Here is an 18,596-nt window from a genome sequence, read left to right as displayed (position 1 = left end):
AGGTACAATACTTTAAACAAGTGTACAGTATTTTATTATAAAAATAATCTTAAATTTGTATCAATATATAAAATACCTTAAACAAGAATAGAAACATATATACGGTATCTTATAATAAAAAATAATCTTAAATTTGTATCAATACAAAAATCCACACCAATGTAAATTATTACTAGTTGCTTTTTAGTTTAAAGGTAGATTAAATAATCTACCCTTTTATCCTATCATTCCTATATTCCCCCCTTTTTCTTTTCAGAAAGAGATTTCTGAATCTAATCTCCTTTGCTTAGTTTCTTTCCTGAACATGACCAGTAACAACTTGTAACCAACTCCCCTAAATGATGATAAACATCCATAACCCATCATTGGCCAAAAAACATCCATCCCACCTTGGGAATATGGGTATTGTGTTCTCTAGACTGATTCCTGTTGTCTAGGGGCAATGGCATCTTTAGGGGACCCTGAGAGTTGAGATAATGGTCAAGTCCTGGAAGAGTTAGCTGTATCATTTGTTGTTCAATCTCTGTGTAGTGGGAAAGTGTGAGAGCCTTAGTGCTCCATCTTGGTCTGATGGGTCAAAAGTTCAAGATGTTTTGCCAAGAAAAACAGCACACATGTTTCCTCCTTGAGAACAGGGAAGTGGTTTGACTGTTCCTTGAACACTGGGTATTTTCAGAAGTCTGTAACAATGTTGTATTCTTTGCTGATGTCCTTTGCCTATTCCTAAACTGTATATAAACACTGTTCAAAATAAACTCAGGGCTTCAGTATTCACTAACAGTCCTCCCATGTGCAACTCTGTCTTGTATCTTTCCTTTTCCTTCAATCCTCACATCCCATTTCAGGTACTGTCTGACAGGTCTGTAGGTTCTGACTGGAAAATGTAGAGTTTATCTGAAGTCCTGGTTAGAGTAATCTGTGAAGCTGGAGCATCTCAACTAGCCATTTTGAAGTTTTTCTGGATACAGATATTTGAGGAAACTGTACAGAAGCATTTTGAGAGGCTGGATCACCTGGGTTACTTGTCTTCATTGGCATCTGGTCCTTTTGTTCTGAAAACACACAAACTTTTAAAGGTAACAAAGATATCTGAATTAACACAAGTATGGAATGTGCAGTATGTACAAATCAGCTAAAGATGGTTATCTGCTCTATGTTTGAGAAGGTAAAAGATGACTATCAACTTTATAAGTCCATTTGAACTTCATAACCAAACTGTAGGGAAAAAGGACCAGTCAAAGAAACACACCTGAGCAGAGCCAAAGAAACACACTTTGGCCCTACAGCCAGAACCAAAGAATGTACCCTGACCCTGAAACCAGTGCCAAAGGAACACACTTTGTCCCTGGATTCAGAGTCAGTGAAAGAAATGCACCCTGGTCCTAAAATTGGAGCCAAAAGGCTAAAAAGGACCAGAGAAAGAAACACACTTTGACCCTGAGACCAGAGCCAAATCTGACCCTAACCCTGTGCAAAAAACTAACCAATCCTCAAGCAGGAGCTCTAACCAATCTGAGCTCAGCATTGGGGTCTGACCAATCCTTACCCTGGAAGCCCTATATGAACCCTGTGTCTGTTCAGCTTGTGGCTGTTGGCGCACCAGGCTGCCACTCTCCTGCAGGGGGTTAAAACTGAAGGGTCAGAGAAGCTGAGGAGCCACTAGAGAGTTCTTACCTCTGCCAATGTTCAGACCAAAAAGGCTATCCTGTCCACAGATTGCCTCCTCAGACTGACTGCTTCAGACTGACTCCCTAGCCTGCATTTGTCTCTACTGTATATCTCTCTTGTATCCTTCCATCTTATATTTCTCTCTCCTCCCAGCCATATCACTCCTGACCTCCACCTCCCTAGTGCTGGAATTAAAGTCATGTGATCCCAAGTGTTGAGGTCATCTTTGAGTAAGCTCTGTTTCTCTTTTTAGACAATTTCGTGTAGTCCAGGGTGGCTTTGAACTCAAAGAGATCCATCTACCTCTGTCTCCCCAGTGCTGGGATTATAGGTGTGTGCCACCACTGCCTGGCCTCTATGGCTAGCTTTGCACTCTGGTCCTCAGGGCAAGCTTTATTTGTTAGATCATAAACAAAATATCACTACAGGGACTATAGCTGGACATAACTTGACACAAAGCAAAGAAGAAATGGGGCTCAGGTATCTACAAGTAAATGGGAAAACAACTTTTCCCACACAACACCACACAACAATTAAAATACAAAACTGATTCACACAATTATAGGTTGTGAATTTCTAGAACATCACACAGTTAAAATAAGCCAGACAAAAGACTATAAGTGGATGATTTCCTTTAGTTAAAAATCTAGGCAAAAACCTCATCTACATCACAAACAGGTCAATGATTGTTCCATCCAGCAATGGGCAGAGAGCTCTTTGTGGAGAGATGAGATTATCTTAGATCTTGATTAGTGATGATGTCCAAGTATACATGTGTCAAATTTACTGAGCCCAATGGTTAAAAAACCCTTTTTATTGATTCTTTATTGGCAAATGTTCATTGCAATGAGTCACTGGTCAAGGCCTCTAGTTTCTGGTACAACATCATTATTCCTTTGGGATATCCCATGATAGCCACCCCAAGTCATGGATACCCTGACGGTGTTTTCCACAGGACAGTCTCTTCACCAGCTTCAGCGGGTCCTAGATGGGGTAGATGTTAGGGTGGGCCAACCCAAGGCCTGGTTGTAGGCCTGGGTGGTAGCTGAGCTCGTCACTCCAGGACACTGGGGCCATCTGCCTCAGGAGAGGCAGAGTCAACTCCCCTATGCCCATGCCATCAGGATCAGTTTTCCCTTGCCTTGCAACCAGAACCAAAGAAATGTACCCTGGCCCTAAATTTTAAAGCCAAATAGCTTAAAAGGACCAGTGAAAGAAACATACTTTGGCCTTGTAGCCAGAGCCAAAGCTGACCCTAAACCTGTGCATAAAACTAATCAATCCCTGAGCAGGAGATCTAGCCATTCTGAGCTCAGAGACTGAAATCTGACCAATCCCCACCCTGGAAATCTCCCTGGAAAAACTACTCCCCCTAAGAATCCCTATATAAATCTTGTGTCTTGTTCAGCTTCTGGCTGTTTGGGCTGCCCAGCTGTTCTCTGCTACCCTGGCAGAGGGCAGCCACTTCCCTCCCAATAAATCTCTTGAATGAGGTTTGGGTGAGACCTTCTTTTGCTGGAGCAGAGATGACCCTGGGTGGAGTGCAGCAGAGCAGGGCTGTAACACTTTGTGCTGAGGAAACCTTCCCTGGCAAAGCGAAGTTACTGGAGCTGAACTGTAACAACTTCGCCAGGGAAGCCCTCTCCTGCAGGAGCAGAGCTGATACTGTGGGCAAGCCTTTCCCTGAAGCAAGGCTGTAAGCTTCTATGTTTTCTGTGACCTGTGGTATTCTGTGACTCCCAAGTGCCAGAATACCTTTCTATCCAAGGTGTAATACTCAGTTTTCTTTGGCTCCCAAATGCCATAATTCCATCCCTGTCCATCCCACCTGATCCATTGAAATGTTTACAAAGAAAATTGCTTTAAAAAGTACAGTATGCTTAAACAGGTACTTGGGTGCTGAGGAAAGAAAAGAAACATTGGTATAGGCACTCATAAAAAGTAGTTTAAAATAATTAAGTTTTTAAAGGAAGAGTAGTGTAAGAAAAATAAGCCATATAAGAATGGGAAATACTCTTGGCATCTGGATCCTGTATGGTGCTTTGTTTACTTTGAACTTTTTACATGCTAATGAATGACAAAACAACAGCTGCTGAGAGACAGTGGTTTGTGGAGGAAAAACTACTGAATTCAACTAGCTTATATATTTTAATGATGCCTTAACTTTAGAATGGAAGTCAGAAAATGTGTTGCAGTGGGGGAGAGTTTATGCTTTTGTTTCCATGGGAAACAAAAAGCTATGGATTCTATCAAAACTGATGAAGACCAGATTTGATTACCTCTTAAAAATCTTGGCTGCAGACATGAAAGAAGAAACAAAAAAGTACAAGACAGGTGATGTACAAGCTCTCTCTATGTGAGAACAGCTCTGAGGCTGGGTGAGACATGATAAATCTTGCTGGCTACAGAGTTCTCATGAGTTATTATTACATGCCATCCTTTCATATAGCATAGATGAAGATTTATATTACAGTCTGTCTAAGTGTTTCAGATGGATCGGGATGGCAATCTGTGAACAGGATAGCCTTTTTGGTCTGAACATTGGCAGAGGTAAGAACTCTCTAGTGGCTCCTCAGCTTCTCTGACCCTTCAGTTTCAACCCCCTGGTAGCTGACTCAGTTTTTATTATTAAGACCAATTAGAATTCATGCTATACTGCCCAGCCAATTTTAGACCCTTTTGCCATCATTACCCTCTCTAAACAGGTAACCCTAACTGCCATTAGGGAATTTGAATATCTAGCTTTTTCTTGCTAGGTAGAGTTGCTGGGTGTGTTGATGGGAATATCCCTCCAGTGAGCCTTTCTAAATAATCTTAAACTTGCATAGGCTGCTTTATTTAAATAAAACCCAGCTGAAGAGAGAAAAGGAAGTCTTTGATTGGCACTAAATAAAGATGGGAGTCATGATTAAATTTACATTGAGTAAGCTGTGGTGCAGAAAGGTTTAAGGTTCCAATTTTGTAGACTTTCAAGCCTTATAGGGAAATCAAGGGGACCCCAATAGTTGTAGTTAAGTTGTTACCGGACCATCTGAGTGGGAAATTGACTGCAGTAAGAGATAAAGTTAAATCCTGCTAAGTGCGCATGGTCCAAGGATTGATAGAATCAATATTATAAAAGACATAACCCATTTCCATTTTTGGTAACAGAGATCTGTTTCCAAAACTGTTTGCCAATAGAATGGTAGTGTTTGGTGTGGTCTCAGCCTGATTTTGTAGACATTGTAAAACACAGGAGATAGCAGAATTATCAGAAACATTACACATATCATTTTGTTTACAGTTAGGAAGGGCAGCAGAGTCATCAATGTGATTACATCTGGAGAGGCTGATAATGCTACCTGGCATTTCAATAGCCCATACTCAGGGTTTAATGGTGAAGCCATTAAGACCCAGATCATTGATTATGTGTGTAGTCGGACTTTCCTTGGACCGCCAGCCTGCAAATGTCAGAGACTCATTATTAATTATGGAAGCACGGCCTTAGCTTAGGCTTGTTCTCAATTAGTTCTTTTAGCTTAAATTAACCCATTTATATTACTCTACATTCTATCTCATGATGTTAGTTACCTTATGTCTGTATGTCCATCCTGCCAGCTTCCTCCAAGTCTGGCTGGCAACTCCCATGTGCCTAGATTCATCCCTCTGACTTCCTTTCTTTGTCCAGAAGTCCCACCTGTTCTCTTCTGTCTAGCTATTGGCTATTCAGCTTTTTATTACACCAATCACAGCAATACATCTCTACACAGTATACACATATCCCACAACATTATGTCTTTAAAAGTCTAGCTTAGATTTTATTTGCTTTATAAACTTACCCATAATTTTAATCTTTGATTATTTGGATATTTTTAAAACCATGTCAATGGCCAAAACTAACTTTTTGTTTTTTGTTTTGTTTTGGTAAGGGCTTTTAGGGTCTGGTCCTTAGGCGTCACGGGCTTGGTAAGTGTCTCTGGCTCCTTTAATCTTTGTTTGACTAATTATGCCATCTATCAGAATGGGTCAGAGCTTGCTATAGAGACATTCCTCTCTGGGTTGCCTCTGTTCTCTGCAGAATGTGCACTGGTTACAGTTTCCTATCTGGATTTCCATGCCATGTCCTCCCATATCAGGACAGTTGACTAGCTAGAGCTGCATTACAGGTCCTTTCAAGACGTGGTCCCATGGTTCCCTGGAACATACTTGACCTTGGAGTGCAAGGACCAAAATACTGGATGTCCTGTTTATCCTCTGTTCATATTAGTTTAGGTCCTTAAATATGATTCCTAAATACCCAGATGGTTTGTTACAGTGTCACTGAAGAACAAGCCATGCCTTAAAAATTAGCTGCTAAGAACACTTAGATGATGTCTTATGGAAACAGACTGTTAAGGAAATCTGACTTAAAACTCAGTTCTTAATAAGAAGCCTGACACACTTGGAAGGAACTGTTACCAATTATGTTTATAAAACATAAAATCTTTTAAAAGTATTACTTAAAGACAGCTGAAAGCTCAATGTAAATGGAAGTTTCTGTTCCTCCCAGTCCTACAACTGTTAAGTCCCAAATAAGCACACAGAGGCTTATATTATTAACTGTTTGGTCAATTGCTCAGGCTTATTACTAACTAGCTCTTTTTTTAAAGATTTATTTATTTATTATGTAGAGTGTTGTAAAGAGAAAGCCTTTCTGCCAGCCTGGTTCCAGAGCCGCATCAGTCCCAAATAAACACACAGGAGGCTATATTAATTATGAAGCTGTTGGCCTTGCTTATTTCTTACTGGCTAGCTCTGACTTAAGTATTTATCCCATAATTGTTAATCTAAGTATTTCTCTTACCGGAGAACTTTCCGGGCTTCCTACCCCATGGCGTTACATCATGACCTCTGTCTTTCTCCTTCCCAGAGTCCTCCTGGACTCCTAGTCCCACCTATCTTGGTTCCCTATTAGCCAACAGTGCTTTATTGACATATACACAGGACTTCCCCCATTATAGTGTTCTGTCTGAATGTATCCTTGCAGGCCAGAAAAGGACACCAGATCTCATTACAGATGGTTGTGAGCCATCATGTGGTTACTGGGAATTGAACTCAGAACCTCTGGAAGAGTAGACAGTGCTCTTAACCTCTGAGCCATCTCTTCAGCCCACTAACTAGCTCTTACAACATAAATTAACCCACAATTCTTATCTATGTTTAGCCATGTGGCTTGGTACCTTTTCTCAGTAAGGCATTCTCATCTTGCTTCCTCTGTGTCTTGTTGGCTGCTGAATCTCTCCTTTCCTCTTCCCACAATTCTCCTAGTCTGGTTACCCCACCTGTACTTCCTGCCTGGCTACTGGACAATCAGTGTTTTATTAAACCAATATGAGTGACAAATCTTTACAATGTACAAGAACATTATCCCACAGCAGCACAGGACTAAGTCATTTAAAAATTTTTTTGTTTTAGATTCCAAGAATAGCAGAGCCTAAAAGTTGATCCCACAGATGAGAACAATTGGCCATGAAGGTGAAGTTATACCTGAAGCAAAAGCCATCATGTCCTGAGAGTCAGTCTGTTTTTCCAAATAATAGGAACATCTTTTGACCACTGTGAATATTAGTGTGTAAGTCTTTTTGACTGTGTTACCATGTCTTTCAGTCAAATACTTGGGAATAATGGTTACATGATAGGAATATGTTTAATCTTTTAAATATGTTTAACTAGGAGACTGGTTTCAAAAGTACTTGTCCCACTTTCTCTATGTGTGATGCATCACATTTCTAGGAGCATTGTTAAGTCATGATCAGGAACTGTGGAAGCCTCTGATTTCTCTAGGGTTGAATTCCTACTGCTATGTTCAGCTCTTGGCTGTCCCCCATCTGTACTACTTCCCTTTTCAGATTTTATGTTTATGCTGCATTTGTTTAACTCTGTGAAGCTGTGATTTTTTTTTGTCTGTCTATAACACCTGATGGTCTAATAAAGCGCTGAATGGCCAATATTGAGGCAGGAGCAAGGCTAGGTGGGGCTGACAGACAGAGTATAAATAGTAGGAGAACTGAGGAAGGGGAGGAGCAGCAAGAGAACAAGGAGAGGAGGATGTCAGTCACCAGCCAGCCCACGGAGTAGAAGGAAAGAAAGATATACAGAGGGAAAACGTAGACGAGTAACTTAAGAACTTAAGAAAAACTGGCAAGAAACAAGTTAAGATAAGGCCAGACATTCAGAACTAAGAATAAGCCTCTGTGTGTGATTTTCTAGGGAGCTCGGTGAGGGGCCTCCCTAGGAAGGACAAAAAAGCTAAAGAACAAAAACATCAAACAATAATGCTTGGCCACTTGCTGGCCCACAGCTGAGCCATCCCTCGGTGACAATGCTTCCATGAGCTATACGGCTACCCATGTGGTCATGACCCAATTACTAGCCATAGGGGTCAGTGGAGTTCAACAGGGCCAGTGCTGGATATCACGGTGGAAGTATGACCCACCATGTTCTTATGCCAAATTTCACAGATATGATTGCCATACCAAAACTGTTTCTTGGACTTTAGGATCTTATTTTCCAAGGGAAAAGGGTAGAGAGTATTCAGTCTTCAGAGATTCAGTGGATAAACATTCAGTGAGCATCTATCTACTATTTGCAAAGCTTGCAGGGGAAGGGAAGCAGGGCTTTCAAATAGGCAGCATCTCTGCCTGATGGGGCTCTGCAGTGCTTGAGAACGGGAGATCCTAGCAGATGACTATTAGAGAGCCTGAGGTCACTAAGTACGTTGATGCAATCGTAGCTGAAACATGAGCTAGAAAATTGGAACATACAGCTAGATCATGACAATTACAGAGCGAAAGGAGACAGGCAACTTCAACAATCTGTCGTGTTATTCATTTGCTGCTTAAGTAACTAATTACAAATCACCCTTTAGGTGTTGCTGAGTATGCATGAAGTCTGGTGAGAAAAAAAAGGTATATTTAAAAAATCACCAGTAGCCAATTTTACTTAGTAATATGATATCAACTTGAAAGCCAAAACTCATTAATAATTTAAGGCATTTGTCATTTTTGCTGTTTCTCAAAACTGATGTACACCATCCTGCAAATCTCTCTATTTTTCTGAAATTAATCTTTCACGTGAACTGGTGTGTTTCTTTGTCCCAATGTAGGTTTCTTAAATAGAGTCATCCTAGAAGCTTGAATAAGAGCTAAAACATGGGATCGAACACTTGTGTTATGCAAAAGCAAGCCATTATCTGGCTTGTGCTGCACAATGTAGGAGCGCCTCTCACTCCAGAGTTTAGAGGAACACAATAGGAGAATGCCTGAAATTAATTAGTGTTCTCAGCATGCAGCAAAGATAAGACCCAGAAGCTTTTCTTGCAGTGAGTGGCAGGAACATGCTCATATTTCCCTATCATGGGATCAGGTATTGAGAGAGAGCTGGCTTAGAAGTCTTTACCTTCTACAGAGAGCACATTGGTTAGGGGGATGCGATGACACTGAATGACCAAGAATACTTTTTGCATGACTAATTTCACCACCAAGGGCAAATTAAGTTGTAGTGTGAAGTTCTATTCTTTTGGCTTTTTGAGGGGCCCACCACCCAGCTCCCAAATAAATCACAGAGGTTTATTTTTAGTTATGAATGCCAGGCCTTAGCTTGGCTTGTTTCTTGCCAGCTTTTCTTTATTTTTTTTTAATATTTATTTATTATGTATACAGTGTTCTGTCTGTATGTATCCCTGAAGGCCAGAAGAGGGCACCAGATCTCATTACAGATGGTTGTGAGCCACCATGTAGTTGCTGGGAATTGAACTTAGGATCTCTGACAGAGCAGCCATTTCTCCTAACCTCTGAGCCATTTCTCCAGCCCACCAGCTTTTCTTAATGTAAATTATCCCATCTAACTTTGGCCTTGGGCTTTTATCTTTCTCTACTCCTATATATCTTTTCTTTCCTTCTTACTCCATGTCTGGCTATGTAGTTGGGTTGCTGGGTGGCTAGCCTCTGAAGTCCTCCTCCTTCTTCTCTCATTCCCCAATCCTAAGATCCTGTTCTCCCAGATTTCTCCACATATTTACCCTCTCTGCCTGCCAGTACCACCTTTTCCTCTCTCCTGCCTCCCTATTGACTGTTCAGCTCTTTATTAGACCATCAGGTGTCTTAGACAGGAACAGTAACACAGCTTCACAGGGTTAAACAAATGCAACATAAGCAAAAGTAACACACCTTAAAATAATATTCCCCAACATTAAATCATCCAAAACTAAAAATAGTAATAACAAATATAGAAATAAATAATGTCCTTTTTATTTAGTATAAAGTGTGAACTTTCCATTGATGGTGCAGTTCAGTCTTACTTAGTTCCTGTCCAACAGTTGGGACAGACTAGAATTCAATTTCCTTATGCTGGATGGGGAGTGGGGCAGAGCCCTGTCTCAGGACCCAGATCACATGGTCTGACTTTCAGACTTACTGCTGTGTGCCCTATAACAAGCTCCTCATCAGTGTTAGATTCTCACAGTCCTCAAAAAGGTGCACGCCTTTAATCCCAGTAATAGGGAGACAGAGGCAGCCCGATCTCTCTGAATTTGAGACCATCCTCTTCTACAAAGCAAGTTCCAGGAAAGCCAGGGCTACACAGAGAAACCCTGTCTTGAAAAACCAAGATCAAAATCAAAATCAATAAATAAATAAATAAATAATGGAGGAACCAAACCAATTTGCCTCCAAGGATCCTTCTAGATAGATCTGGAGGTCCAAGGAAGATGCTCTTTCACTTGTTTCATCTGAATTTGACATCTGAGACCTGCATTCAATATTGCTAGGGAGGAGGCTGGTTCCTGGAAGTACAGAACAACAGATACCACACAAATAGGAGGTAAGGAACAATGAGTGGGCAATTCAACATCTGTCAAAGGGTTGTAAAAATAATTGTGGTGGCCAACTCCAGCTGGCCCAGCTCAGAGCCTAAAACACAAGATATGAGGGACAATGGCTGATAGTGGCCCACGATAGTTAGGTCAACTTAAAGCAATTTCAAGACAATGTCTTCAGGGAAGCATGTGGCGAAATGTTATTGTCCCCTCCCCTACTGGAGTCATAGAGAGTTGTGAGCTGTAGATACTGGGCACTGAACTTGGTTCCTCTGCAAGAGCAGTACATGCTCTGCACCACAGACTTATCTCTACATCTCCAAAATTTTCTTTTCAAGACAGGATTTCTCTGTTGTAGCCCTGACTGTCATGGAGCTCACCCTGTAGACTAGGCTGACCTCAAGCTCAGCCTGCCTCTTCCTCCTGAGTGTTGGCTCCAAAATAATTTTAAAAGTCACCTGAAACTATAATAAACCTCAGATAGAAAAGGTAATCCTGAGGGGACTGGGGAAATCTGGAGGCATTATCAAACCTAATTTCAAGGTATATTACAGAGCCACAGTAACAAAATAACCAAACAAACATGATAATGGTACACACACACACACACAGAGAGAGAGAGAGAGAGAGAGAGAGAGAGAGAGAGAGAGAGAGAGAGAGAGAGAGAGGGAGAGAGAGAGACCTCCCAAACAGACTTGTAACATTAATAATAAAAACCCAGAGACAGATATTGGGGTTTAAGCTGAAGAACAGACAAGCAAAGCAATCAGCTACTAAAGAGTTCTCACCTCTACCAATGCTCAGATCAAAGTGGCAATCCACTGAACCACAAATTGCATCTCCAGACTGCACTGCTCTCCACCTAAGCCTCAGAATCCTAGACTGCAATGGTCTTCTCAACATGGCTGCAGACTAATTGACACATGAGACTCTTTGCTTCTTTCTTGTATACCTCTCTAGTGCTAGGATTAAAGGCGAGAGCTCTGTTACTCCATTTGACTGATTCAGTCTTGTGTAGCCCTGAATGGCCTTGAATTCAGAGAGATCCATCTGCCTCTGTCTCCTGAGTCCTGGGATTAAAGGTGTGTGCCACCACTGTCCAGCTTCTGTGCTGTCTAGTATGGTTGGCTTTGCATTCTGATCTTCAGGCAAACTTTATTAAATCATAAACAATATATTGCCATATAGTCACATAAATCAATGGAACAGAATAGAAAATACAGATATAAATTCATGCAGCTATAGCCATGTTTTTTGAGCGTGAATACTCACTGGAGAAGAGAGAGCCTCTTATGTTGGAAAAATTGGGTATCTATATGTAGAAGATTGAAAATAGATACTTATCTCTCATGCTACACAAAAATCAACTTTACGTGTATTAAAGATCTTAATGCAACATCTGAAACTGCTGGAAAAAAGAAAGGAAAACACTTCAAGATATAGGCATAGGTAAGGACTTTCTGAATGAGATGCCTGTTGCTCAGGAAATATTGTTAACAATTGACAAATGGGACCCAGTGAAATTAAAAGACTTTACAGCAAAGGAAAAGGTCAATGGAGTGAAGAGGAAATCTACTGAATGGGAGAAAACCTTTAGCAGATACACACACATACACACACACACACACACACACACACACACACACACACACACACAAAACACACGGGGATTAATACCCAGACTATACAAAACAATCCTAAATATCACAAAAATAACCCAATCAAAAGATAGGCTATGTAGCTGAACACAGAATTCCTAAAAGAAGAAATACAAATGGCCACTAAATAGTATTCAATATCTCCAGTCATCAAGGAAGTGCAAATTAAAATTGCTTTTAGATTCCAATTCACCTTAGTCAGATTGGTTATTACCAAGAAAACAAAGGACAATAAATGCTGGCATAGATGTGTGGGAAGGGAAATCATCATTCGTTGTTGGTGGGAGTATAAACGGGTACCGCCACTGCAGAAATCAGTGTGGAGGTTTCTCAAAACTCTAAAGGAGAAATACCCAGGTATACCACTCCTAGACATACACACAATGGACCCTATATCCTACCACAGAGATACTTGCTCTTCCCTGTTTGTTACAGCTCTCCACAATAGCTAGAAAATAGAATTAACTGAGATGTTCAGGAACAGATGAATGGATAATGAAAATGTGATACATATATGCATAGAATTTCATTCTGCTGTAATGAAAAATGAAATGGAACTGGGAAATACACTGAGGATGCAGGTTCAAAGCGATATGTGGATCACAGGTTTGAAGTTTCAGATTTTATGTTTAAGTTGGACTGACTCTAGAGGCAAGGAGCCTAGACGGGGTGATGAATGGGAGAAGTCATTAAGGATGGGTATGGCAGAGCATCATGTGATGTAAAAGTGGAGGGCAAGAATACGGGGGTGGGCACGTTTAGGTGAGGATGGGGTGGGAGCAGGGGAGACGAAGAGGAGGAAATGAGTTATCCTAAACAAGGATGCATGAAAGTGTCCTTTGGAAACCTACTACTTTGTAAACTCTTACAAATGGATTTAGGAAAAAAGTTGGAATGGAAGGGTAAAGGACCATAACCTTTGGTCTAGATAGCACCTTTCCTTAATCCAATGCTAAGGACCCCACTGGCTATTAACTGGCACCTAAGCAGTTAGTGTTTACCATTTTCTTCCCAAAGAAACAGTTTTGCCAGAAACTGAGGAAAGGTTTTGGTGAAAGAAGACAGAACAGCTCATTGCTCAATCTTCATGGCCCGTGGGAAGAACCATTGATTAGAAGCCACAAGGACAGCATTGTCCATGTTAAGCAAACTTGGGATCCTTGAAGAACCTCTCAGGCTGGGAGAACTATCAAACCCAGATCTGAAGTGAACTAGAATAACTCCATCTACATTTTGAGTTTTTGTGTGATCCTGAGGTCTGTCACCCACACTTCAGTTTCATGAAGAGAAAGCCCACTAGTTTGTGGTATGAGAAAATTCTAATCACTTATTAGAAAAAACTGATGTACTATTTATGCACATCCTGTGGGTCACCCATGCACAAATGACTCAACTCCCAAATGTCCTCTTGCTGAACTCCTGGCCTTTTGAGATTCAGCCCAAAGGCGATGTGCTTATCTAAGCTTGATAAAGTCTATTCACAGAATGTCTAGGCAATCTGTTAAGTATCTTCAGATGCTGAATAACATGCCTAGTCTAGGATTCCAGTGTATGTTTGTCTGGTCTAACCTGAACATTTAGCCATTGCATGTCTCAACCTCTCTGGGGATGCTCCTCTTTCAGTACTGAGCACACGGCATGGTATAGCAAACTATCAGTTGTCCGCTCAGCAGCATGTGTCAGGATGGAGATGGGTTCCCAACATATTTCTAGCAAGCTATTGCTACATAACAGAAAATGAGAAGGAACTCTCCTTTAGGACTTCTACTTTTATTGCCTATAGATAGCCCCAGCTTGTCCACACAGACCAGTATGGTACCCTGGAGATGGTGGAAGAGCAAAATGGAAAGAACTCCAGCTTCTGAGTTCTGAAGTCTGTCTAAACCAAGTTAACAGAGCCACCTGCTACCCTGGGGCTAATCTATGATTAAAGAACAAACTTCAGTATTCCCTGAGCCGTCACTCACTATATTTGGTTGTCCATCTGTTCTAGCAGCTGAAACATCACTCTAAACAATTCACATCCAGGTGATTTTTTTCTTTTCTTTTCTTTTTTTTCCTGTGAGACAGACAAATCTGTAAGGGGAGAGACCAAATCCATCTTTCTGTATCTGGCCCGGAGTAGACTCTGGCACACAACAAGTCCTCCTTGATGAATGCGCCTATGGAATGAGTGGTTGAATAAATGATTGCTATATTGTTGCACGAATGCCAGTGAGAAGTGTTTGTGCATTAAGACTGGATACAGGCATATCTAAACTGGGAGAAAGATTGGTTCTCAGGCCAGAGTCCAGACTACATGCGGAACTGGCAGCATCCTTATGGGACTGGAGAGAAGGATGCAGTCAGATTTTGGTCGATTTTGTAAGGTGGTGATGTGTGGACTTGCTAGTGCTAGGAAGGCCTGCCAGCAGAACCCCATGAGTGCTGTTTAGTGACCATTGTGGTGATTAAATGCAGCATGCTGCACCGTGATTCCTTAGCTCTTTTTCCAACATGTTCTCCTGGTTGAGTAGCTTTGGATTTGGGAAAGCAAGAGATGGCAGAGGTTCTGTCTGTCAGTATCATCTGTCGCTATCTTTGAGCTGCCAGCATGACAGCTGGGGAAGAGTAGGATCAAGTTGACTGGCAGAATGCTTTAATCTAATGAGTTTGTGCACAATAATAGTATAATAAATAAGGCTCTAGAGGAACTTGGTTATCACTTGCATTCCAAAAGTGAGATATGGCCTTACCAGAAGCTCACAGAGCCATCTGTCATCAAATATTAGTCTTTGTATCAATCGCTGGCCTGGCCTGAGGAAATGGAAATCATAAGCAGAGGGAGGTACATGATGACACCATGTCTTTCAAAAAGACTTAAAGGGAGCTACGTCAAGGAGCCAGAGATTTCCAGATGATTTTGAAGTAAATATCTACAACCACTACCTAAAGCAGTTGGACTTGAAATCTTAGCTGCTGAATGCCAATGAACCGTTCCATTGGACGAGTTCTGCTTGTCAGTTTGGCTAAGTTATTGAGTAATATTGTTATCTGCCTGGATTTGGGGCTGGAATTATTGCGATCATTTTTAATGTATTTTTGCCAGCTTTATCCAGCTGATCCAATGAAATCTGACTGTCACTGGAACCCTTTGCTAAGGACACAACCATTGGTGACAGGGATATTGAAAGTGGACAGAAGCTTGAGAATTAAATAAAAAGCTGTTAGCATTTTCAGTTGCTTTGTTTTGTCTTTGTTGTTGTTGTTGTCTGGGGAAAAATTAAGAAAGAGAACTGGGGCTTAAATGAATCTTGTCAATCAATAACACAACTAAATGCTGCTGAGCACAGCAAATCCCATGGTAGTGGAGAAAGAGAGCACGTACACTGATCACTTTAAGAGAATTTGAAAGTAGAATAACAATTTATTAAAATGAAGATCATCCAAGTGGATGGGGGTTGGAATGGTGAAATGGGGATAGGGGAGTGGAAAGGAGAGGGAACTGGGATTGGTATGTAAAATAAGATTGTTTACTAAAATAAAAAATATTAAAAATAAAATGAAGAACATTCAAGAATAGCCAAGATCTAGTGGCAACAAATCCAGGTAACTGTGTGGGGCTTAAGGTCTCCAGTCAAGACTTGCCTTCTTAGGCTTTATGGACAGTCACAGGAATGTGTTTCTAGGGACAAGATTGGATGAACCTAGTTTTAGTGATTTACAGAATTCACCTTGGAATTGGGTTTCTCTGTTGAGAACAAATGCTGTATGACACTTTGCCCGAGAAGATGTAAATAAATGTCTATTCACTCAGACATGGAATTAATGACAGATAAAACTCAGAATTAGTGAACTAGTGTTTTATTATGGAAAGTTTGTTATAAGAGTATGGGTGAGGTGTTACAGGAGGAGCAAGTATGACTCAAAGGCAGCTACAATACCAGAAATCCACCCTTCATCATGGGTGACAGATCGCAGAAGCTGGAAATCTAGAGGTCACTGCAGGCAGCATGACAGGTTAGAGTGTGACTCTTCAGGTAGTTTAGCTGGGCTGAGCCACAGTCAGGAAGTTCAGCAGGATTAGAGATACCCCTCTCCACTCTTCTTCAGCTTTATGGCCTCTTTTTTTCACTAATTGGTATTGCAAGCACTCTCTCTCCTAAGTTTAACTTGCTGAGTTCACATAATGCTATTTTCAGGGCTGGCTGTTAGACGTTGGACACCAGATGATGTACTCTTCTTGGAGAAGATCACTTCTGCTTCCAGCTTTCCTACAGTTCTTTCTGTAGGGTTGAGACGTCGTGAGCTTTCCCCTATCCACTTTGGCATGTCCATTTGTGCCATCCACATTTGGGCAGTCATTATGGTGAAACTTTATGGTGATGACTATTTGAGTCACTTTTAGGAAAGGAGCTAGGAAGCAGCAGATGGAGGCAGGGCAGGAGATGGTGGATTATGTATAGAAACTACATTTATGGTTTTGATCATTTTTTCACAACGTGGTTATTTCTCATATACTTTGCCAACTAGGCATATGACAAGAGAAAGTGCCAAGCCAGTTTCATAAATACAGTATGTGATAGTTTGAATGCAGTTGTCCCTCATAATCTCATAGGGAGTGGCTTTATTGAAGTAGGTGTGGCCTTTTTGGAGGAAGTGTGTCACTGTGGGGGCAGGCTTTGAGGTCTCCTATGCTCAAGCTTCACTCAGTATGATACTCAGTTCCCTTCCTGTGATCGCAATGTAGCCAGCAATGTCTGCCTGAATGCCACCATGTTCCCTGACATGATGATAATGGACACAATATAATGAAAAAATTTAAAAATCAATTCATAATCAAATTGTTATGTGATCCAGCAATCTTTCTTTTAGATATGACCACCCTCTAGAGTGAAAAAAAAATTAGGAACACCAAAGAGATATTTTTGTACATTTAAAGTCATAACATCATCTTCACAAGTCAGAATGCAGAAGGAGCTTGGCTGTTCACCCATGGACAAATGGCTACATAACATGTGATCTGTATATGGGACAGAATGTTCTTCAGCCTCAGAAAGGAAGAAGATTCTGCTTTAATGTGAGTCAAGCCTGAACACATTGTGCAGGGTGAAATAAGCCACAAAAGGGTCAGGTACTGGATAACCATCAGATACCTAGGGTGGGACAACTCATCGATATACAAAGCATGGTTGCCAAGAGGTGAACAGAAGTTACAGTTTAACCCTGGTGTCAGTTCTGCAAGGTGAATGTACTTCACACTGATTCTACACTTTGTAGTGGTTAAAATGGCAAAGTTCCTGTGTTTTATAAAAGTTTTTTTTTCTTTTTGAAACAGGGTCTCACATAATCCATGTTGGCCTCAAACTTCCTCTGTTCCCAAGGATTCCTTTGAGTTCATGGTGATACTGCCCTTCCATCTCCCCAAGTGCTGGGATTACAAGCTTGTAGCACCATGCCAGTGTTCATGTCGTGTTGAGGACTGAACCAAGCTTCATGCATGCTAGCCAAGCACTCTATCAACCAAGCTACAACTCCAGCCCTTACCATAATTTAACACAAGAAAAGAATGATTTCACTATTGTGCATGTATAGAAAAAGAAAACAGGACAACGAAATCAGTTAGTGGATTCCCCAGATTCCTTCATCATGTGTAGAATCTGCCTCCTTTTTCAGTAATTTTTGATTCTGAGTGACTGATGACAGTGTTCTACAGTGTCACCCACAGTGCATGAAGTCAAGTGTCCTTCCATTGTGTTACATATAATTTACTAATGTATAAACAATCCATCAGTGTATTCTAATTATCAACTTGGTGAGTGTATGATGTATACATGTGTGGTATGTGCATACATGTGTAGGGGTGTACAGGCCTGTACACAGATGCAGAGGCTACTGAAGGACATCAGGTGTCCTGCTCCATCACTCTCTGCCTTATTCCCTTGGACAGGTGTCTCATCTTGAACCTGGAGCTATGTTGAAGGTCAGTAAGTCTAGCAATCTTCCTGTCTCCAGTCCTACCTCCTTGGGGCTAGAGGTGCATGTCACCACACCTGGCTTTCTACATGAGTGCAGGGATCCAGGTTCAGATCCCCCTCCTTGTGTAGCAAGTGCCCTTACCAACTAACCCAACCCCCCAGCCTCCAGCAACCAGCGATGAGCCTCTTACCTAGTAATTCAGCTCCCAGCAACCAGCCATGAGCCCCTTACCTAGCAATCCAGTTCCCTAGGCTCCAGCAACCAGCGATGAGCCTCTTACCTAGTAATTCAGCTCCCAACAACCAGCCATGAGCCCCTTACCTAGCAGTCCAGTTTCCTAGGCTCCAGAAACCAGCAAATGAGCAATCCTTATTATTTTCTTGTTAGAGGCACTAATATTCCCAGCTTCTGCTATTTCAAATACCACTGACTAAATTGGTGATCGTTTATGTTTTAAAATTAAACTTTCTTTTTATTTA

At 41.3% G+C, this 18,596-nt stretch overlaps 1 long non-coding RNA gene across 2 annotated transcripts in view; it reads left to right on the top strand.

Annotated features, from left to right (window-relative positions):
• The window catches only part of LOC121140550, a 31,957-nt gene extending 13,361 nt beyond the window's left edge, over positions 1-18,596 (top strand). The window contains exons 3-5 of one of the 2 annotated variants that reach the window (XR_005877461.1): positions 5,577-5,613; positions 7,102-7,258; positions 17,477-18,596. This is a non-coding gene — a long non-coding RNA (uncharacterized LOC121140550). The other variant, XR_005877462.1, reaches the window with a different exon arrangement.

Source organism: Mesocricetus auratus, unplaced genomic scaffold, assembly GCF_017639785.1.
Source record: "Mesocricetus auratus isolate SY011 unplaced genomic scaffold, BCM_Maur_2.0 Super-Scaffold_100004, whole genome shotgun sequence".
Taxonomy (NCBI): Eukaryota; Metazoa; Chordata; class Mammalia; order Rodentia; family Cricetidae; genus Mesocricetus; species Mesocricetus auratus.
The sequence above is the reverse complement of the archived record's forward strand: the minus strand, read 5'-3'. Positions and strand labels throughout refer to the sequence as shown.